The following is a 24321-nucleotide window of genomic DNA, read 5'->3' as shown; positions in this document are numbered from 1 at the left end:
ATGGTCTTAACAGGAGATGGATCACACTGATTATGCAGACTGTTCTATTCAGATTAGGGCAACAACAGGAAACATGACTATTTACAAACTGTTTACTATTTACTTGCCAATTTACAACATTGCTCAACTGAAAAGGTACATTATTATACAAATGGTGGTGGTGCGTTTTTCACTATCTTCTGGAAATTCAAATATCGGTCACTGCTGGTGGCAGGATGCTAGACTTGCTGAAGTGGTAAGGCATATTGTATTTCTCTGCAACATAAGCATGGCATTTTTAGAAAATGGGTGGTGGCAGATATCAGCATATCATGCTTGAGATTATCTGTGCAATTGCTCTGCAGAAAACAAAATTAGATTTCAGTGTTTTAGGAAATTCAGTATCTTTGGATCCTTATATAACTGAAAATGCCTACATCAAACAGAAAAAACACCTCACCATGAAAGGGAAGCTACTTCCTCAAATGAATTGGTACTTCAGGTTTGCACTTTAAAAATAGTGAAGATGATGCTAAGGATTTTTAAATCTTTGCTCCAAGTTGCAATAAACCAGCAGCAGTTTAAGCCATATCATAACAGTGAAATAATGACATCTCAAGGCTTGTGCACTGTATTAGCAAGCAAGGAAAGTCCCAGAACTGGGTTGACTCAGCAATACCTGACCAGACTGCTAGACATACTGATGAATATCATTGCCCTTAGGAATTAAATGTAGCTTGTGTAAAGTTCTCTGTGCCATTTGGAAAAGGCATTGGAGAAAAAGTGGGGTGATTTTTAATTTTAATGTTTTACTCATCTGTTTAAGTACATTTAGAGTTTACTTTGTAAAATGTCAACAGCCATCCCCAGTGAATAACATAAAAAAAGGCCAAAATTCTGCTGTTTACTCTAATATCAGCTCAAGAATGTGGATATCGATACCTATAGGTTCATCTCCCCAGCAGCACACACCATTACAATAGTTATTAAAAACATGCCACTTTTTATTACTTTTATAAAGGCACAAACTGCTGAGCAAAAACTGGCCCACAAGGGCAGATCAGAAGGTTATGTTTGAGTTCCAGTGTTTTTAGGACTGGTTACACTTATGGTGTCAGAACACAGTAATTCTGAGGGTTAAGAATTAACACTGACACTGTGATGGAGTTTTCTTTAGATTTCATGGTGCTTTCTTTATTCATGTACAGTGTAATGCCTATAAAAAAGTCCTCTGCAACTGTAGAGGAATCAAACCAAGAAAAACTTGTTAGCGTGGGAGGGGAAGACCTTCTGCCAGAGTTCTGTGGGAGTTTCTTTGAAAATCTATATATAGTGCAGTGGTTATGCCTTAATGCCCTGTTATCACACACACAAGATTTTTCTTTTTCTGATGACTGATGCTACTCACCAGGACCTATGTTCTTGGTGTCTGGTTTGTGTCCTTTGCCTAGTTTAGTGGGCTCTGATGTTTGTTATTCTTTCTACAATAATAATAATAATAATAAATAATAATTAATACATTATTAGTTAATTATTGCCTTATCAAGACAAAAACAATACTGAAGGTTTCAGAACGAGAATATAGCCTCACAATTTGAAGTCCCTGGATCCCCCCCTGCCACCTCTGAGGACATTCACTGGTTCCTTTCCTTTCCAGTCAGCAACTGTAAAGTATGTGGGGGAGACAGACAGCACACTGACCACTTCCTTGTAACTTCTTCTCAGAACCATCCATTGCTCCTCTGCTGCCACTGCCAGAGTGAGTGGAGGAGGGCAAAATGCAGGGCCCCTGAGCACCCAGGAGCCCCAGAGGTCCTTGGGGAATAGTAGGCTGGTGGGGAGGGGAGCATCAACATCCTTTTCTCTTTCCTGGCTTTCATTATATTTGTTCCTGTTCTTGCTCTGCTGCATCTTCAGGAAGTCTCCTGTGACCTTGTGTGATGGGGCATCTGCTCCACACAGCCCAGTAACATGTTAATAGAGCCCTAGGGAGGCTGGGGGAAAAGCAGCCAATAGAAGAGGGGTTGTGAGGAGTGGTCAATCAGGTCCCAGCAGGCCCATATAAAAAGAATCTCTGGGGCAAAGCAGGGTCAGTAGCTGTCTGGGGCTTGAGGAGGGAGGCTGTAACTCTGTAGCACATTGGGCAAAGCAGTGCAGACAGGAACCTGGGGAGAAGAGGGGGAGCTCTGGATGGGCTGCTGGGACTGAGGAGGGTGCTGTTGCCATGGGGAAGTGGCCTAGGGAAATATAGTGATAGTAGAGCCAAAGGAATGTAGTAAGTGACTGCACTCTGGAGGATCCCTTGGCTGGGATGTGGAGTAGTGGGTGGGCCTTGGTCCTGCCCCCACTTGCTACTGGGGCAGTGATAGGACAATTGACTACAGTTGCTGCTGGGGAAGTGGCTGGACTGGGAGCTAAACTCCCACAGACGTGGGGGAACACAGATTGTGACACAGCTGGAGGGCTGAGCCATGAAGAGGATGCTACGGTTCCTGAGGCTGCAAGAAGGGCTGCAGGTAGATGGTAGAAATTGAATGATGGTGTGCAGAATGTGGCAGTGCTGGTCTTGAGCTAATCCCCTGAATGACCAGGAGGCAGTGCCAATCTGGTGGTGAGTGATGTGCACTGTGACATCTTGCCAACTCTCTCAAATGTAAGTTTGACCTTTCTTCCTTCAGTGCTGCCCTATTCTTGGACAAGTCATTCTGTTTCCCCTCTCTTGTCTGTTCCCAGGCTTCTAACCCTCAAAAACTCTTTGCCACTTTTGACTTTGTTTAAACCCTCAAACTTTCCTTTTTTATTCCCTTTTTTCTCCCTTCACCCCATCTCTCTTTTGTCATCATCCTCTCCACTTTTCAATCTTGTTCTCTAACACTGTTACCTGCTTTGAAGTCTACAAACTTCTGTCTACTTCAAGTCTCTCCACTTGTCAACTTGACCCCCATTCCCTCATGTCTCCCAACTTCCTCTGTTTCCTTCCTCATGCCTCCCCTCTCTGTTATCAATCATCCTCTTCTCTGGCTTCTTCCCTTCTGCATTCAAACATGTGACTGTTTGCTGTATTCTAAAAAATACTCCTCACTGAAGTCCATGTCTCTTTACCATCTTGTCTCCTTCCACCCCTTTGTCTCCAAACTCCTGGAGAGTGGTTTCTAGTCCCAGTGCCCAGACTTCCTCACCTCCAGCCATTTCTTTGGGTCCCGCCAGTCTAGCTTTCACCCTTTCCATACCACTGAAACTAGCCTTACAAAAGTCATTAATGATAGTTTCTTTACCAAATCTAAGATTTCATACATTCTCCTTGATCTTTCTATTATATGTGAGATTGACCATGCACATCTTCTTGAGATCCTCTTTCTTAATCTTTCATGAATCCAGGACAGATTCTCAGCTGGTGAGAATCTGGCCTCTGTCTTCTCCTTGTTCTCCTCTTACTTTGCTAAACATTCCTTCAGCATTACCTTTGGTGGATGTTCATCCATGTGGGAGTAGACTTTTAATCTGGTGGGTGGGTTTTGTTTTGTTTTGCAGTGTGAGTGCTATGTGGCTGTGTTGGTTTAATACAGTGATCTTTTATGTTTTGCAGTGTTGGTGCATGATTTGATTATTGGGACACTTTGATTAGTGAATGGTATTGTAGTCCATTGTTCTAATGAGGGTGTCTTTCAGGCTGTGCCTTCTTCCACTACTTTAATACTTCCATTGTTCCTACCATGGGGCTTTGTGTGTGTGGATGCGGGAGGGACACTTGACTACAAAAATTATAGAAATGTTTATACATTAAAACAAGTGCTTCACATCCACCAAATCATGACCTTCCAGTTGTGTTCAGATGTGCATGAAAAGACTGATAGATGGGTATGGCTTCAGCCTGAGCTTTTCAAAGCAGTAAGTGATTAACAGACATTTTCTGTTAATTTAAGGGGAAGATACTTGTCTAAAGCACCTAGACTGTTATGAAAAGCTCAGTCTCAGTGTTTACGTCTCCCAAAGAAGTACATACATTTGGTAATAAAACTGCCGCATTAAGGCATTAATAAGCCAAACCCCAGCTCTCTTTCCCTTTCCTAAGTGAGGATAATATTGCTTCTTATGAGTAGATAAACTTTTTGCCACCCCTCTCTGCTTTTGTAAGGTCACAAAGACATTGCACTGCCACCACTACAGTAATACTCTACTCCCTGCCCACAAAGGGGTGTGGGGTGTAAAATTTTTGTGCTCAAAAGGTTTTAGTAGAAAAATGGCCCCGGGAGGGGGGGGGAAATCTTAATGTTTTGGTTTAAAAAAATCTCACAAAATGTAGCAAAAATGTCAAATGGGTTCATTTTGAACCTGGAAAAATGGAAACAATTTTAACATTTTTTTGGATTAAATCATTTGCCTTTTTTCAACCAGCTGAATTGTCCAGATGATCAAAATCAACCCATGGTCACCAAATGTGAAATTGCACATAGAGCACAGAACGCAGTATATGCCTGTCTGTCAGATCTTTTATGAGACTGTTTTATTCTAGCCCTAAATAAAGTTTACTGCCTATTTTTTGTGGATCACTGATACATAAGGGCTCACTCATGAACCAGTCTATGCACCTGCATAAGGGAGTATATGGTGCCCCTGACTCCTCTGCACAGGTATTTACCTCATATGTCACAGTATAGAAGGGTAGAAGCCCATAGGCTACTATTTCCCTTCCACACAGATGGCTGGAAAGTAGGTGGGCACGTTCAGGAAGTGGTCAGATCCTTGTCTTCATCCCCACACTACACCAACCAGAGACTAAATTGTGACTGTGTCAAATTCAGTCTCTGTTGTGCTCCTTACTCAAGGTAGATTGCAAGTCCCAAGGAAGTGAATTGATTCTTGCATTTTAACATATGGACCCATCTCCTGGTATTAAAATTACTGGCTTCTGCCAGAAATTGTTACTGTACTTGCCATATCTTTTACAGGTGGAATGTATGATAGCATGTTGGAGTTAGCATATTAGGTATGTATATACCATACACTTGTGGTATGAGCTGAGGAATGGTTTTCTCTAAGAAGACTATAGTTGTGTTCCTACAGAGGCATGCAGGTTAGATGAGTATCTCCAACTATAGGCATGCATATCACATGACTCTTTTAAAAACTGTGACTTTAAAGGTCCTAATGTAGAGAACTGTGGGTTAGATGCAGCCCCAAGTTACTCTGGCAGAAGCTGGATAACCTAAATGCAGGGCCGCCCAGAGGGGGGGGGGCAAGAGGGGCAATTTGCCCCAGGCCCCGAGCCCCACGGGGGCCCCCACCAGAGTTTTTCGGGGCCCCTGGAGCGGGGTCCTCACTCGCTCCGGGGTGCCCGGCAAACTCTTGCAGGGCCGGGCGCAGGAGCTTCTGCTGCTCCCGGTCTTCGCCGGCGGGGGGTCCTTCCACTCCGGGGCGGAAGGACCCCCCGCTGGCGAATTACCGCCGAAGACGGAGCGGGACCCGCCGCCGAAGTTCAGCCCGGTCTTCGGCGGTAATTCGGCAGCGGGGGGCCCTTCCGTTCCGGGACCCGCCGCCGAAGTGCCCCGAAGACCTGCGGCGGGGCTCCCCTCCGCCGAATTACCGCCGAAGACCGGGCTGCGCTTCGGCGGCGGGTCCTGCTTCGGCGGTAATTCGGCGGCGGGGGGGCCCCCGCCGCGGGTCTTCGGGGCACTTCAGCGGCGGGTCCAGGAACGGAAGGGCCCCCCGCCGCCGAAGACCCCGGGCCCCCGGAATCCTCTGGGCGGCCCTGCCTAAATGGAAGGGCTTTTGATGACAAAAAGTCTGTCCAGAGAAAGTGTGAAGTTGTGTAACATGTCCACAACTTCTTTTTTACAGGAAGGAAGCATGGCAGTCAATCAGCACAGCCATAAGAGTGCTGGTCAGAGGGTGGGGTGTGTGTGTCCAAGCATGTGCTGATTCAGTGAATCCACAGGCACCTGCCATAGGGGGGCTATGGAGCCTCAAACAGAATTAATATAAATAGTACTTACTCCCCACCCCCCGCCCCTTATCTGCACTAGCCACTATTAGGAAATTCCACCTCCTTATGCCAGTAGGGATGAATCAGTCCTAAATTATATAAGTCAATGAGGTTGTTCAGGTGACTCAGGTCATATAGATTTGCTTCTGGAGTATGGCCAAGTGCTTTGATTTCCCACACAGTAGTTGCTAAGCTGTGGCACTAAGGTACATGTGCATCATGGTGTATCTGAATATAAAGAAGAGAATAGCACAAGAGCTTTATTTTTTCTAATTACATTTCTTTATGTACATTTTTCTCTTGCTTCATGTTTTTTATTTCTCTGCGTAGTTCACATAAAGAAATAAGTGCATGTAATTTGAAAAATCCACTAGATGATCTTGGCTTGAATGGCTGTGGCTGAATTCACTTGCAAAGCTCTACCACTGTCCATAAACCCCTTGACCTGCACTTTCACTGTTTATGACATCAGCAGAGCCCCTCATATGGATTACTGCTTTTGTAGTTACTCTGGGGCCATCTATTATCCTGTATCTTCTATTTCTTTCTAAAAACCTAATAAATTCACTGCAGGAGGTCTGCATTGTGTATTTCATCTTTACATATAATTTTTCCCCACATTTTTCTTGGTTTTTAAGCCTATTTCAAGGATCTGGTATTACTGTAATACTAGCTCAGTTATGGCTCAGATATATGCTTCTCAAACGTAGGAACAATGTGCTGCTACCCTGACTGGAAAGGGATTAGAGGAATTGATGAATAACTTTATAAAGCCACCTTTCCAGCTGAAATGAAAAAGCAAACTCTTTATATACACCCTGTGTAGTTAGTCAGGTATATGCAAGTATGTATGCTACCCTAGATAGGGCACATCTGTCAATCTGGTGAGTGTTATGCATTATAATCTAAAATAGTATAATAGTTTACTTCAGAAAGGCCAAATCCAGATGATTTGAGTATTTACAGCATGTCTATCACTGCTAGGTAAATAAAAGTGTGCATAGTTGACCTGTTTGGGAAGGCAGAATTGCAGGGCAGACACCCTCATTGACTCCATTAGAAATCTACATTTTTAAACTGATAGGATTCTGTGCATTGTGGTGTATACATTACATCCCTATGAACCAGGTGCCAGGGGGTTAATTATATTCCTGTTAGAGCATATTGGACAACCTTCCAGTTTTTCAACTCAGCATCTGCCCAGCTCCAAGACAAATCTCTTCAGGATTCTGCAGGACTATTGTTATGAGCCCAATCTTGCCCCAGCTTCCACAGCTGCCGAGGATCCCTGACTGTGGAAACTGAAGTTGAGATGCACATCTCAGGCAGAATTTGGGGACCTATGCAAGGGGTGCATACTCCCTGCATGGCACAGAGCTATGCTTTGAGTGTTCTCTCTGCATGGTACCACACAGAGGGTTGGGGAAAGGTCATGGGTGGCTGGGGATGGAGGATCTCCTGATACATGGATCCTTCTGTTATTCTTTCTGTCACTGGTGGTTGTGGTGGTGGGCAGGGGGTAGGGTGACCAGATGTCCCAATTTTATAGGGACAGTCTCGATTTTTGGGTCTCTTTCTTATATAGGCTCCTATTACCTCCCTTCCCCATCCCTGTCCCGATTTTTCACACTTGCTGTGTGGTCACCCTAGCAGGGGAGGAGAGGTCTACAGGAGAGGACATGGTCTCCACAGACAGTTCTGCCAAAAGTCTGTGTGTCCAGCCCACTCCCTGATTAATTGGGCTGGGACCTGGGCTCATGTGACTTCAGCTTGGAGTGTGGCTTAAGGCTTGTCTGCATGAGAAAGTTGTGCTAGTGTGGAGTTGTAACAATACAGTTAGCACAGTGTTTGCTGTTGTGGCAGGCTGTGGAAGGAGAGGGGCAGGTCACTGTATGCTCCTCCCACTGCACATCCACAAGAGCGCATTTCACAATCTGGCCTTGTGTGTTAGGAAAGAAACAAGTCCCCTGTGCTGAGTATTGGAAACTCCAGCACACAAAGTTTTCTGGAACATCATTTACCAGTGTATACCAAGGTATGTTGCAGGCATGCTGCTGGAATAAGAGGCTAAGTTGTTTCCATTTGGTCTGTTTCTCAAAATCATGTTACTGAGATGTCAAAGATTTGCGAGCATCGCATACATAGCCCACAACTAGAAGAGAGCGGCAACCCCATAAGAAGCAGAATGGAGTTAAGGTGTCTAGAATGTGATGATGATAGACAAGCTGACATTGGGACAAATTCTTGTCCCCAGCTGCCTTCCTCTGGTTTAGCGCAAGGTTTCTCCTACAGATTCCTCCTGGTTTCATGCTAATGGCTTGCCTGCCCCCTATGTAAGGGATATATCTGGGGTGGTGATCAGGGAGAAGATGCACTAAAGGTGGGAGTCAGTCGGGTGGCGTACAGTCAATACACTAGTGCCTATGGGACTGCTACAGCAGACAAAACAGAGAGCAGCTCATTTCTGACTCTCTCGGTATTAGGGGTGTGGAAAGGTGGTATATAGACCTATTATCTCCTCTCTGCTGCCGCTGCTCTCCTTAGTAGAGGGGAGAAAATTCTGGCCCACTGTCTCTAACAGAAGATATTATATTGACATATAGGATCATGAATGGTGCTATCCCCACTCCCCCTCCCAGCACATAGACCGATTATTCTTCAGCTAGTGCAGATCCTTCACCTTTTACCTAAGTATCTCTTCATAGAAATCCTAAGTACCAAAGCTTAGCTACAAAGGTGATAAGTGTGTTGTGTCTATACACATACCACAGATTAAATACATTCATACAGCTAACTTTACTTCAGCCTCCTTAAATAACATCTGTATTGCAGATTTTTGTGTTCTCCAGGCTATCATTTGATGTTCTATATTCTAGAAAACATTTTCAAATTACCTTTTATCAGATGAATAAAAAAATTAAGTCAGTGCAGGAAGAAAGACAGTTATACACTGTTGGATGTAAAATGTGCATGTTTTCACTGGCTGTCATTGTTTGGTACTCAAGCATTATATAGTATAACTTGTCTAAACTGCTAAAATTGGGCTAGGTTCTAAATTTAGACTGCCTTGAGTTAGGGGCAGACTCTGGGAGGGGTAACTCTGAGACTTATTTGGCAGTCTTTTTGTTAATCTTTTACTGGTCTATACCAATACATGACATCTCCCTCCATGCTTACTGAGCCATGGGATTGGCATGTTGGAGTGGGGTCTGTGTCCAGTGCCTGGTCACCTGTGTTGACTGCTCTCCGGCACTGGGATCTGTTTGGCATGTAGCATGCTCGGGGGATTTAGGAGGTATAGGGGAAAGCACAATCTTGCTGACTATAAGTAGAAAGACAATAAAATAACTTTGCATCCATCCAGACAGAGCTTTTGTTTTTTTCTTCACTGTCTACTGTTGCATTTATCGATTCCATCTTAAGTAGCTTGTGGTAGAACAGAATAAGAAATTCTGTTCTAGGCCAGATCCTTGGCTGATCTAAATTGGTGTAGCTCCATTGACTTTGTTATGTTGATTTGCACCCTCTGAAGAATAGTATTTACAGCTTAATTGGATGCTGGAAGTAACCAAACCTCTTCAGAAATCCTTGTGTGAGATTTCCAACCCATTTTATAAACCTAATGGGTTCTGATAGTTCAGGTAAGCTTTGGAGAAGCATCAACTTTTCAGTGCTTCAGCAGTGCTTCATGCAAACTCCTGATCCTTATGAAATTCACCCATCACTAATTATAAAATATCATTTTACTCTGGGGTTCTTGTAGAATTTGCAAAAGTTTCAAGAACTGCCCTTATAATTTACAGTGTCATAAGAAAACATCAACAACAATGCAGCCTTTGTTCATGTACTTAAAAAATACCCCACCTCAAAACTAAAATCTGCTGGCAATTAGAAAAGACAGATGTGAAAAGCATCAACAGTACAGAAATGCTGTTATTTACTGAAATAAACTATCTCAGACAAATGAGACATTTTAACAGCACACAGTGTCCAAGCCTTAAGACTCACACTGACCTGAACAGTTATTCTCTTTGGGTTTTTCTGAGGAGTGGTACAACAACAATATTAAAAGTGAGTGCAGTGTATATTATGTAGAGTCCACAGGATCTTTGTAAGGCAATAACCTACTAGTGGATCACAGCTCACTTTGAGGGAATCTCTGTAATGTCCTCTTACTGTCCAGAATATTAGAATGTCCTTCCACCCTTAGTATAAATATAAAACAGTGAAAACACTCTTATTTACAAAAACAAGTCAACATGCTGCTGCTAAAAATAAAGATGGGGGCATGCTCATGTCCCCATGTACTATGACTCTAGTTCCTAGGTTTGAAATAAGGGAGCGTGACATTAGTTTTCACTAGTGAGTCTGTGCACTAGTCCATATTTCCCCTGTACATCAAGTGATTGTTTTAGCATCTCAGGAACGCATGAGCCACAGGTTCTAGAAACTTCAGCTTTCTGTCTTGAGCAGGATATCAAAAGAGAGGCCGCTTTTATGAGTGAGTTTTCCCCCATGCTGTGTCTTGTTAGGAGTTCATTATTAAACCTACAGAAATGGTTATTCATGCCCAAGTGACATCAATCATTCAGGTCATACAATGCCTGACTGTAAATTATTACATTATCTATGAGCAGGAAGATAATAACAACAATAATAAAACTCAAGGCACAGCACCAGTAGGCTGAGAGCCTCCACTAGACCTGTCAGATATGCTTTGAACATGAAAGGCTTGGTTTTTCCATTCCAGGCCCATACATCATTGGAGCTGTCATGGGTTTCTGTAGGACCAGTTGACGTGGCTCAGAACGGCAGCTGCTCAATGGCTTTGGAAAGCCTGCCTCAAGAAACAGTTGCTGGGGTACAGGAGCTGTAAACATTCTCCTTCAGACTGACATCCTGGTGGGCTGTCCTGCCATTACCCTCTGTAAGTCACAACAAGAAGTAAACTGCTGTCATTGAGATGAAAGGCCGCCTTCCTCTGATCTCTCTACTACAAAATTACTTCAGTACCACACTGTATTTTATGTCAATACCTATTTTATTTTTCAAAATTGAAAAAGATATAAGTACATTGTTCCCTGAATTCCTGATGCGCTGTGTAACCTAGCAACTCCTTATGCTACATAGCATACAGCAGAGTGTTATCATGCAATACATTCATGCTAACAAGCAAGCAATGTAGTATTTCATTTGCAGATGATTTAGACTAAATTTGCAGTTCAGCTCTCCCACTAATTTAAGAAATAATAATGCCCCTAACTGCCTCCCCACATAATATCTTCATTTAAAAAAGATTATATGTAAGAATTTTTTTTGATGGTCCTAATTGTCCAAGGGCTCTCAGTTTTCACCAAAGCTGAATTCTGGAAGCTATTTGCATAGGATTTGTAGCCTGCAGCATGCTGCAAATTGATAATCACTAGCAACAGGAGAATATATTCAGGAGCATATTTTCACGTCATGCAAAATTTGTGAGTTCAAAATGTACTCATGAAAATAGCTTTTAAAAAGATTCCCTAGCCAAAGGGATGGTGCTTTAAGATCATGTAGGTAAGCCACACAGGGGCTGGCCCAACTCATTGCAGGATAGTCAGCACCCTTGTCTTTCCCAGAGGCAGCTTCACCACAGGTGTGCAGTATGAATAGGTGTCAGGGCCAGGGAGAAGCAAGCATAGATTTAGGAGAACAATAGCAGTGTTGGATTGGGAGTCACTTGGCAAAGAAAAGACCAGAGAGGTGGAGCAGGGGGGAAGACCAGCAAGAGAGAAGTGTGTGCGTGAGTAAACAGTGACAAGGCGTGAAAGAGAGAAAGCGGGGAAGGATGGTCTGGACTAAGGGGAAGAGAATGAGAGGAAGAAAACAGACAACAGGAGGGGAAAGAGGAGTGAGAGGTTCTAAGACCACATCTACACTGAGCTTCAGACTGAATTGAGGGGGGTCTTGTAAATTCACTTTCTTAATAGAATTTGGCCAGTCAGCTTAGCCCTAAACTAGGACATTTTAAAAAATGTTAATTTGACTTTGTCCATACTGGTCAGCTCAACCATGTTAGAAACTGCATTTAAATACTTGATTTCTGTCTGTGTAGAGCAAAATGTATTCATAAAGGAATCTAATCCTGAGTGATTGATCCAGCTATAGGTAGAGGTCTGTAACTTAAGCAGAGGTCAAGCTGCACTTTGCACAGCTATGGAGTGGGGAGGAATGTAATGGTGATTAAAGGCATTTTATACTTCTCCAATCCTGCTGCATAAATGAGAGAAACCTCATGGCTGCTTTAACTTTAGCTGGCCCCCAAAGGATCTTTCCTGCAGCCAGGGAATGCCCCAGTGCAGGGAACCCCTGGCCAGACCCTATTGAACAGGAAGGGTGATGGTATAGAAGCCGATATGTCATCTCTGTGATTCCTCTATGCCGGGGAAAGGATCCTTAAGCTAGCTTCAGGGAGCAGTACAAAGCAGTCGTGGGTGGGGGGCAAGAATGTTTTAGTCAACTTTTTTTTAAAAGATACAGTATGCAGTAGCTAGTAAAGCTACTGTCTATTTGTCACTGTATCTGTTCTCATTCCAGAAGTTGTAAAGTAACAGTAACTTTTTCTCCTCTCTTTTTCACTGATTTCTCTGGAAAAACAAATCCTCAAACAGTTGTTTTGTGAAACATTAGAACTTTAATTGAATTCCTCCAGTGCTTTAGAGCATAGAAGCTGGAGAGAATCCTTTGAAAAGTCATGCTGTGCTTATCAATGACATCTCATGCAATCCAGAAAAAGAACTGGGAGGTAGTGGCAGAAGAAGGTATCTCATTTTAGATAGGTCCTTCTAGATGTTAGTATTCAACAAGAGAACAAAGCAGTTTACCTGCCTGATTGTATTTGTTGCCAGTGCTATTTCTAGAAATCTTGGCACGCAAATCAATTTTAGATTTGCAACAGCAATAGTGTGAAATTATGTTCACTGTCTAATCCATACTGAATTAATCTAATTTTATCACTACCAATATGAAGGCAGTTGGTAAACATGCTTGGGGCTGATTCTTATTTACATTATGGCCCATTTACACCACTCTAGTAGCATAAAGGGCCTTAAAATGAGAGTAAACTAATTACATTTACTCCCACTTCAAGGCATCTTTACACTGCCAGAACGGTGTAAAGAGCTTTAGTGTAAATATGAGTTATGCTCAGTATTTTTTCCCCCATCTAATAGTCACTGTTCAGACTCATCTGTTCTACAGGTTTTTAAAGCATTTATACAGTTTGATAATAAAAGTGCAATAAATAAGCATCTCTCAGGTTGATATCTTCATGACTATGGTTTGTACTGAATAACAAACCATTTCATGAAGCCTATTGCCACTCACTGTCTGACAAGATGGTAAATATTGCTAGTGCAGAATACCATGGTGATAGTACGAAGGTGACAGGGCTGAAAAGCATTAATACAATGTACAGTCTGCCTGGTAAATGACCAAAGGGTGATCTTACCCCTGGAATCAACTGTATTCTAAAAAGAACCAGCAGCAGAATACATTTGACTTTACAAGAATCTGAGTATTTTAGAAAGCAGGGGTCCTGTGTGCAGAGTCTTTCAGGCAAGTTTGAAATCTAAAGTAGCACAGGATAAGAAAAGAAACATTTGTATTTTTTGTATCAAAGCATCACAAAAGTACAAATAGGAGTAAAACCTAGACCACCCAGGGAGGGTGTTCTCATTAAAGCTACCGTCAACTGACCTGTGCACCAGAGGGTTTCTGTTGCTGAGGCTATGGGATGTAGGTTTGAACTAAACTATCGCATTCTGAATTTCTGAGAATCCTTGTGGGCAGTAGTTTGTAAAACACATATTGCTTTCTTTTTGGAAAAAAATAGTCTTGACTGAAGTTTTTTATGAAATTGATATAAAAATCAAGGATTGTGAATTATGTAAGACAAATAAAAGAACACAATGGAGATGATGATTAGTGCACAGCTTTACCAAAGTATCCACTTCCAAGCTGCTGATCTATGTCACCTAACTAACATATCAATTGTTTCTGATGTTACAAAGGCTCTTTGGGAGGGCAGGCATGGCACAGCCTAGTCATAGAAATATGACTGCCTGTGAAATGCATTGGGAGGTATGAAATAGATAGTAGAGCTGAGATACTCTTCAAATAACAAATTTGGCTTTAGACAACATTTGCTAGTTTTGAATATGGATTTTAAAAAGTGCACATTTGAAATAAAAGTGCTGTATCTAGCTGTAACACGTGAATTAGGGTTCACTAAAGACATACCAGTCTGAATTCATCCCTGCACCAGTGCATGGCTCAGCAAAGAGATGGAAGGGGTGGCTTACATTCCCCTTGTCCTGTAGCTGCTGGGGACTAGTTCAGCCTCTTCAGGCTGGGTGGCAGGGATAGCTCAGTGGTTTGAGCATTGGCCTGCTAAACCTGGCATTGAAAGTTCAGTCTTTGAGGGGAGCATTTAGGGATCTGCGGCAAAACCAGTACTTGGTCCTGCTAGCAAAGGCAGGGGACCGGACTCAATGACCTTTCCCTTCCAGCTCTATGAGTTAAGTATATCTACATATACTCATTATTACTTAGGAGCAGCATCCAAGACTGTTTTGAGTTGCACCCTGTTGCCCAAAGGCTATATGAGCCCTGTGGCAGCTAAGGAATAGTTGAGGCGCACAAGCCATCCTGACCCCACACACACCCTCCTGCTCACAGTGGGCCCCCTCCTGCCAAAATGCCCCAGTATGCCACCTCCTTTCCCACTCAAACCACACACACACACACACTCCGTGGGTGCTGCCAGGGAAGTGCAGCACTGGTAATGCTGGTTCTGCATCTAGGGGGAAGGGCCTTCTGCACTGTGTATTTTTTTTCTGAGGGGCCCATGCCCTGTGAAGGAAAGGGGCCAGAGGGCAACTATGATTTGGGACCCCAGTGGGAATATCTCTCAAATATGATTGTATTTGAAATTCAGGCAGGTGAAAGATGGATAAGAGGAAAAACAAGCAAAATAAACAATTTCAACACTGGGCTAAATTTGATCTGAAATGAATAATTGAGGCCTTCTTATGCACCTCTATTAGAGTTACAACTACAGGTAATTGAGTGAACCTTTCAGAACAAACCCCAGAACTGGCAAATCTTACCAGTTTTCATGTTCATAGGAACCCAGACACATCCAGGTTTACTGAAATGTTTGCCATGTTTATAAATCTTTTGAGCCAATTCAATTTCCAGTTTGGACTGGAAACTCAGAACAAAATTCAGGGCCCCAATTGGTGTTTGGAATGTAGAGAACCTGCCATATTGGGGCTGGGGTTCTAAACCCACAAAAAGAATTTGTGAAACCATCTGTGAAGTGAAATGGCAAAGTTTCATCTGGCTCTAATTACAGCTCAATGCTATATAGTTCAGGCATATTAACCCAAATGGAATTAAACACTTCCCCTTGGAATCTGTTTCCAAGAGCTAGCATCCCCATTAGTGTACTGCTAGAGTCACTAGACCCAGGGGAACAGAGCTTCATATAAAGGGAAACCTTCACATGTAGATCTCCTCCCTTCATCCACCAAGGTGGCTCAGCAGCCTCCACTTTGCCCCAGCTCTGTACACTGTGGAGACTTGCCTACATAGTTTAGGGTCCATGCTGGAGGAGGGGTAGGCCTGGGCAGGCCCGGGAAAAGAGTGGGCAGGATGGAAACTGAGACCCAGAGGATGTGAATCATCATTCCCTTCCATAATAGCTACCACCATTCACACTCTGTGGAAATTAGTCAACGTAACAAGGTATGCTGGCCCCTTAAGGGCAGACTCAGGCTCAGCACTCTCTGTTACTGTCTGGACTCAGAACCAGGGCATTGTCCCAGAACCAGGGCATCGTGTTGTAATTTTCAAAGGGACAGATGGGAACAGTAGGCCAAGGGACAGGCCTGATGGGAAGGGGAATAGCCCTCAGAAACCGGAATAGCCCTTGTTGTCAGCAGGGCAGGGGTCTCTGTGTTGGTCTCAGTCTCTCCACTGAGGAGTTTGGAGAACCAATCCAGTACTGTGAAGAGGGGTCTGTGATAGAGGGAGGGCATGAGCTCCCCTTTGGCACTCAGGTGTCACTTAAAGGTTGTATCGTCATTCAAAAGTATCCCTGCAACCAAGAGGAGAATGTTGCACAGATCCTAGAGATGAGAGTCCTAAAGAGGATGCAGGAAGACAAAGGACTTTGTGAACCTTAATACCTGAGAAGGTGAACTAGACCCTAAAGAGGCTGAAGCCTAGGGAGAGTGATGGAGTGGCGTGGTATTTGGTTTGAACTTTTGTTACTCCAGAAGAGGTTGACATTTCAACGTATGAGAAGTGGCACCCGGTGAAGAGAAAGTAAGCTACTTAAGAAAACTCAGCCTAGATGTGTACTGTCTTTTCTGTGAATTCCCCTTTGTATGTCCCAGGGGCAATTATAGGTGGGTGGCGAGTCTCTGTCAGCAAGCTGATGAGAGGCCCACCAGAGGCCAGTGTCAGTGTGGAGGAGTTGGTTGTTACAGTGGATGTCCTTGGCCCCCTGGTGTTCTCAGAGCTTTTGCAGCCAGGGGTGAAAGGGTTGAGAGTGAATCTTCCCCTTCTGCCAGGACAATGTAGTGAAACCTCCTTGGGGGAATCTTCATGGAGATTTCCTTTCACAAAGCTTTCTCTTCCCATGTGTTTTTCCAAAGCAGGGGATGACATGGGCAGGAGGAAATTAATTTAACAATTTGCATAGATTAGTCTGTCGCCTGTCATTACCCCAAAACTCAATAAATACCTATTTAATTATGGTCCATAAAGAGCTTTGTTTGCAACTACCCAGAATTTTGTTTATGATTCAGTGTTACTTTAAGAAGGAAGAGAAAGATGTTCCTTGAAAGGAAAGCTCAAATTTCCAAGGAGGGAAAACTGTTTCTTTTAATATTTCTTTATTGAAACAGAAAAATATGGTAACAGCAAGTGGGACCTATTTCAACTGGATTAAAAAAATATTTTCCAACACAAAATGGCTGCAGTAAGTCATCTAATAAAATCTGCATGTATAGTTCCAGGCAATTATATCTTCTTGCACCTGTTAATTGACTTGATCTAAGGAGGAAATGAACCTGATCTGTCTTTCTCTGCCCCCAGGTTTGGACAGTAATTTCTCTGATACCACATGTGTAATGATACATGATAATACAGACTTCACTGCCTTCAGCTACTCAACACAACATGGCTTTCAGTCAACAGCAAAGACAGAATGAAGGATCTTCTTTCTTCTAGAGTCAGATTTAGCCATGGTGATCCAGGTATTCATGACCTAGTCTTGCTTGTTGTAATTCTCTGTACCTAGGTATGAAATCACTGACCTCAAAACCATTACAACCAGTTCAGAATTCAGCAGCCTGTCTGCTCATCAACACAGACTGCTGAGACCACATCACCAAAGTGCCCTGCTCTCCTCACTGGTTCTCCGTCAAATTCAGTTTTCAGCCTTCATCTCCATGGGACTGGCTCAAGTAACTTGAGGGGCTGCCTCACACTGTGTGGTCATGACCCTCCATGCCTGTTATGTTCCACTTTACCATGCAACTGTCAACCTCAAGAGTGAAACCTTTATTTGAAGGAGACACCACTTTCTCAGCAACTGGCCTACAAATTTGGAGTTCCATCCTGGAAGAGATCAGGATGGCCACAAATCTTAGTCTTTGGAGCAAAATATAAACCCCACTTGTTGATGTAGCTACAATAACACCAATGGAAAGTGCCACCAGCAACAGAAAGATTCAGTCTCTGCTCACTAAAGATGAGGGAGGGAGAGACAAATATTTTGGGGAATACTCCATAGTTCTTGGAGAGGCTTACTGAGGGCCATATAACAACTTAATCAATAGATTTAAAATGCTGGGGTGAAGCGGGGAGGAGAGAGAGACTCCTATCAGTTGAAATAAAGACAACTCTCCATGCAAGGCTCTAGTAATAGCTTCATAGATCCTCCCTAGAGCAACCACTGTAGGGAGACATGATCATACACACATGAACATGTCTAATATTCTCTAAACAAACTCTAGGCAGTATGTTACACAAGAACTACTGAAAAATACAGTTTCTTTCAGGGCCACCCAGAGGATTCAGGGGGCCTGGGACAAAGCGGCGGAGCTGCGGCGCTTGTACTCACTCGGTGGCAGTCCGGGTCTTCGGCGGCATTTCGGCGGCAGGGGGCCCTTCAGTTGCTCTGCATTTTTGGCAGCACTGAAGGGTCCCCCACCGCTGAAATGCTGCCAAAGTCCTGGACTGCCGCCGGGCCAGGGCTCGCGGGGCCCCTGTGGGGCCCAGGACCTGGGGCAAATTGCCCCTTTTGCCCCCACCTCTGGGCAGCCCTGGTTTCTTTTTGCACTGTGGCTGTCTAACTTGGAACACACTGGTTAGAGAAAATGGGAAGTTTACCTTAGCAATGACATTTTAAAATGTCCACTTCAGTGAGTGGTCCTGCAAAAATGCACAAGTGCCCAGTATACACAAAAGACCCTGCCTCTGTGTTTGAGAACCGGATAACTATAAGACAGATTCTCATGAGTTTTACTGGTGTAATGGGTGCATGCAGCTGCACATGTCTGACTAAGTTCTGAAGGTAGTTAGTTAGTCAATGATACGGTTACAGTTTCCCCTGTCTCATACATTTGGACAGGTAGTGTGGGTACGTCTACACTACGGGATTATTCCGATTTTACATAAACCGGTTTAGCAAAACAGATTGTATAAAATCGAGTGCGCGCGGCCACACTAAACACATTAAATCGGTGGTGTGCGTCCACAGTCCGAGGCTAGTGTCGATTTCTGGAGCTTTGCACTGTGGGTAGCTATTCTGTAGCTATCCCATAGTTCCTGCAGCCTCCCCCGCCCCTTGGAATTTCCGGGTTGAGATCCCAGTGCCTGATGGGGCAAAAATCATTGTCGCGGGTGGTTCTGGGTAAATGTCGTCAGTCACTCCTTCCTCTGGGAAAGCAACGGCAGACAAGCATTTCGCGCCTTTTTTCCCTGGGTTGCCCTGGCAGATGCCATAGCATGGCAATTATGGAGCCTGTTTTGCCTTTTGTGACTGTCACCGTATGTGTACTAGATGCCGCTGACAGAGGCGATTCAGCAGCGCTACACAGCAGCATTCATTTGCTTTTGCATGATAGCAGAGATGGTTACCAGCCATACTGTACCATCTACCATACCATAAATTGGTAATAAGATGATCATGGTTACCAGTCCTTTTGCACTGCACCATTTGCTGCTGTCATAAGTGCCCCTGGCTGAGATCAGCCAGGGGCGCAAAAGCCAAAATTGGGAATGACTCCCTGAGTCAATCCCTCCTTTTTGGTATCTAAAAATAGAATCAGTCCTGCCTAGAATATGGGCAAGTGTACTAGAGAACCACTGTATCATAGAACCAGAGAGCACAGCTGCTCTGTGTCAGATCCTGCAGAAATTATGAGCTGTATGCTATTCACAGGGGGTGCTCCTGCAACAACCCCACCTGTTGATTCCATTCTTCCCCCAGCCTTCCTGGGCTACCGTAGCAGTGTCCCCCCACTTGTGTGATGAAGTAATAAAGAATGCAGGAATAAGACACAGTGACTTGTTAGTGAGAAATGAGTGGAAGGCAGCCTCCAGCTGCTATGATAGTCCAGACAGGACATTAAGCAGTGTGTAGGAGAGGAGCCCAGCATCCCGCTGCTAGTCCAGGGACAATTGAATCTGTTTTTTACACATGAAGGGCGGGGGCTGATGGAGCTCAGCCCCCTGTTGCTATGATGAAGACGGTTACCAGCCATACTGCACCATCTACCAGGAAAAATCAGGAGCTTTTTACACAGGCGCCCATGATAGACCTCACTGAATGCTAGTCGGCATGGTTACCAGTCCTTTTGCACTGCCCCATGTGCCAATAGGCTGATGATGATGATGGATATCAGCCATATTGCACCATCAGCCACCCATGGCAGGCGGGGGGGGAGCAAGGATGTTGGTGTTGACTGCTGCAGCATCGCATCTATCTGCAGCATTCAGTAAAGATAGGGTGACATGTAAAAGAGTCAAGAGAGGATTGTTTTCCCTTTCACTTCTGGGGGTGGGTGGGGGGGTGCGTAAATTGCCGAGCTATGCCCTGAACCACCGCGGACACTGTGTTTGACCCTAGAAGCATTTGGAGCTCAGCCAAGAATGCAAATGCTTTTCGGAGACTGCAGGCACTGTGGGATTGCTTGAGTCCTCCAGTCCCCGCTCCAGTCCCCCCTCCATGAGCGTCCATTTGATTCTTTGGCTTTCCGTTACGCTTGTCACGCAGCAGTGCGCTGAGTCCCTGCTATGGCGTCTGTGTGGAGATTTTTAAAAAATGATTTTGAATTTCGTCTTCTGTAACGGAGCGCTGATAGAACAGATTTGCCTGCCCTTACTGCGATCACATCCGCATGGTCCATGCTGGAGCTCTTTTTTTATTTTGATTTCGGACTGCATCACCACCTGTGCTGCTCGGAGCTCCACGCTGGGTAAACAGGAAATATTCAAAAGTTCGCGGGGCTTTTCCTGTCTACCTGGCCACTGCATCCGAGTTCAGATTGCTGTCCAGAGCGGTCAGTGGTGCACTGTGGGATACCACCTGGAGGCCAATACTGTCGATCTGCGGCCACACTAACCCTAATCAGATATGGTAATTCCGATACTAGTGCTACTCCTCTCGAATACAGAAACCGGTTTAAAGAGCCCTTTATATTGATATAAAGGGCCTCTTAGTGTGGACGGGTGTGGCGTTAAATCGGTTTTACGCTCCTTAAACCGGTTTAAACGCATAGTGTAGACCAGGCCTGTGATTCGGAAAGAGCTGATTTTTCTAACACAAAGGGCTGGCCTACATCCAAAATTGCAGTGAAATAACAATAACCACTGTAATTCACATTGGTGCGGGTCTGTGTGAACACTCTTATTCTGAAAACTTGTATTTACAAAATTGAACTGAAGCACACAAACTGAAATTCAATGCAAGTTTGTGTGTAGGCCAGTCCTAAAATGTATTAAAGCTCTCTGCTATATAACACTGAAAGTCTCTTAGGCTTTGTGTGGACACGAGGCAGGTATCTTAGTATGAAGGTGTCTATCTGTCATGAAAGCTTATATTTTAGATATTTAAGAGAGTAATAAAATAATTGCAACAAAAGTATGGGCTACAGCAAAATTGTTTTTATACTCACCTTTTTTAGGTGAGGGACACATATTTATTCTGCAGATCCTCCGAAAACATTTATTTGCCTGGTAGCCTGGTAAATACTTATTTCCTAAGAGTGAAGGGGTAAGAATAACACTTCATGGTTTGGTATACCAGTAGCCCTGGTACAGTTTTCAGATTTCATACCATTTTAAAATCAGTAAGTACTGTCTCCTTTTATGCTTTCTTTTCCTGTCTCATTAAATCATCTCACATACAGCTACCATACCTATGGACACTGAGCCACTTGTTCCCTGGGCTTGAATGAAGTATGGGAACAAAACACTGTTAGCTCTACATGCATGTTTCTGCTTTAATGTAAACTCCAGATCATGCTCACTTTATGTAGAATTATCTTCTATCCAATCCAGATTGTGCCATATGGGATTCTTGTGCATAACTAGCAGTGACAAATGCCTGTAGGAAGCAGTCTAATGAAGGGTAGATAGGCTGCCTACCAGTAGCCTTTCCCAGGAGATAAATATACCCAGTTGTGGACGTAGGATTTTACAGTGAAGCTTCAGGGTTTGAGACTGAAGGTAGGTGGGAGAGATTTTGTAGGTACACCTTGAAAATGTGCAAATATATGCCATAAGCATATTTTATCAAATTTTGGTACTAAGTTTTCTATAGTGTAATTTAATTTTTTTTCTTTTCCCACGTTCCCTTCCATCATTCCTCCTTTTTCTTCCTAGTATAATGGTGTGTGTATCCCTTTTACTTTCCTTTTTCTACTATCTGTTTCTCCTTAGCCTGACTTTTCATATAAACTTAGATCCTTTTTAATGTTAATTCTGTAGTTTCTGTTTTCATCTTTTTTCTTCAACACAATTTTTTTCTTTTCTGTATATTTGTTCTTTCTTCCTTTTAACTTCTCCCATCTCTGTTAACCCTTCCTTCCTTCCTCCAGCCCTGTATTTCTTCCTCCCGCCCTGTATTTTCTCACCCACTTTCTTTCCTCACCTCCTCCTTCCACATGTTCTCTTTCAGTCTCATCTTTCCCAGGCCCTCTCTCTACTCTCCATTTTCATGATTTCTGACTCTCCTGTGTTCTTGCTAAATAGCTCTTCTCCCCCTCATTTCCCCCATCTCCAATTGTTCTTATTTATCTTTGATTACTCCTTCCTCCGCCCATCTCTCTATCCTTTTCCTCTTTTTCTCCTCTGTTGATGGCTCCTTCCTTATCTCTCTCCTCTTCTCCTTTTTCCATTTTCTCATTCCGTCTTTTCCTACATGCAAATTCCTCATCATGGGGGCACAGCTGGTCTTAAGCCTGGTTTACACTACCCAGTTAAGTTGCCAAGGATGGCCTAGGTATACTTAATCCCACCTCCGTGCATGGGGGAGGAGGAGGAATGATTTTGAACTAGATGACCTTTTGAGATCCATTTCAGGTCTAGATTCTAGATTTCTATGATTCTATTATTTTAACTTTTTTTGGTGATTTATCCCCCCCCCCATTTCTACTGACTACATCATCAAAACTGAAATTTTGGTAAATGAAAATATCAATAACCATTTAGATAACAGCTCCTTTGAATCACTCATTCTTGCAAACTTTAGTTAAAAGAAGGTCTTGGTGGCAGTGACATTAGCTTGGAGTGAGTGAACTTCAAATGGTAATGCCTGATTCACCTTATGCCTGATTTTACAAGGATAAGGTGGTGCAGCAGACTTGTTTCAAATTTCTCTTCAGAAGTTAGGTGCAGAGAAACACCTTCATGAACTTTTAACCTGTCAATATTTTTCCTGTGTCTGCATGCCCGTCCTGGTGAGATCCTGCTCTATACATTTGATGTTCAAGGGGAGCTGGTCAAAAAAGTTGGTAAAAGTGTTGCCAACATTCTTTTTTTTTCTTTTGCCTTTTTTTTTTTACTGGTTTATCATACCTGAAATTTTTCAAAATTTCAAACATTTTAACCAGCTCTAGATAGAGTGTCTCTGGGATTTTACTTTGCAAGCACACAAGCCCTTAGACGGTCCACATAACTTTGTTTCTTTGATGCCAATGCACTGAGCAATGCTGTTTCCAACAAGGTCATATCTCAATGGATTTCTTATAGCATTTCACATTGTTATGATCTGGCCTACTAAACTAGCAAGCCATATCAAGGATCATTTAAGGCAAGGCTGCTATTTGTGCCTGCCTCAAGATGTTTCCATCACAGAAATCTGAAAAGCAGCTACATGGGTCTCTCTCCATAAGTTTATGAGGCATTATTATTGCTTGGGTTCAGCCTTTGGGATAGAATCCAGTCTTGAACTCTCTGTGCTCTAGAACTTACTTCCAAGGTAAGGGAGGCAAAGTCTCCCAACCACACAGTGCAGTTTTGTTTTATTTTGGGATGATCTTTATTTTCAGTGGCCAATTTCCCCCTCCTATAGCTGTGAGCTTACTCGACAGACTTTGTGTTGCACCTGATACTGAGTTTGAGATCTAGTGATATCTTTATATGATGAAGAGAAACAAAGAAACCCAAACCTTCTTGTTCACACTGTTGACATTGGCCATGTTGTTGCTGCTCATTATAGCAGTGCTTTCCTTTTGTGTCATTCTTCAAGCTTCTTACTTTCCAGGAGTGAGAATCCTGCATAGATGGAATCTTAAGAGATGGGGGAATTACTTACCTGCAATTCTGCTTCTCTAAGCATGTTATTTGCAGGAGTCTCAATTACTTCTCTCCTCTTTTTGAGGTGCTTTCCTCTTGCACCCTGTTTTTCATCTTACTCAGTGGCACAGTTTTGTTCATCTTGAATTGGCTTTCTTTCTGGAGGCTTCTCTTACAGTTCAACTGACGTAACAGATTGGAATGTTCAGGGACAGCATTTATCATCTGAGTGTGGTGTGTCACAACAGCCAGCAGTAGGTGTGGCTCACATCCTACCTTCCCTCCTTGCCCTTAAGGGTTGTGAAACTTTTAACAGCTAAAGAGCTAGAGGAGTTCTGCCACTCTTGTGCTCAGGAGCTAATATCTGGCAGTAAGAATCCTACTAGATGGTATCTTCACAGAAGAACTGCATATTTAGTAGATTTCCCCTTTCCTGGACCAATCTGAACCTTAAAATGGGCTCTGGGTTGCTTAAAATCAGGGACTGGACTGAGATTCAGTATGGT

General features: G+C 43.5%; 1 long non-coding RNA gene across 3 annotated transcripts; it reads right to left on the bottom strand.

Annotated features, from left to right (window-relative positions):
- On the bottom strand, positions 1-23985 carry LOC123373027. Of its 3 annotated transcripts, none has more exons than XR_006580529.1 (5): positions 23835-23985; positions 21193-21276; positions 9977-10887; positions 1388-1460; positions 1-255 (listed from the first exon to the last, which is right to left on the bottom strand). It is a non-coding gene; the product is annotated as an uncharacterized LOC123373027 (long non-coding RNA). The 3 variants fall into 3 exon arrangements; XR_006580528.1 differs by having other exon boundaries at positions 203-338; XR_006580527.1 differs by lacking the exons at positions 1-255; positions 1388-1460 and having other exon boundaries at positions 8815-10887.
- Between the last annotated feature and the right edge of the window lie 336 nt (positions 23986-24321).

This window comes from Mauremys mutica, chromosome 6, assembly GCF_020497125.1.
Source record: "Mauremys mutica isolate MM-2020 ecotype Southern chromosome 6, ASM2049712v1, whole genome shotgun sequence".
Classification (NCBI taxonomy): Eukaryota; Metazoa; Chordata; order Testudines; family Geoemydidae; genus Mauremys; species Mauremys mutica.
The sequence above is the reverse complement of the archived record's forward strand: the minus strand, read 5'-3'. Positions and strand labels throughout refer to the sequence as shown.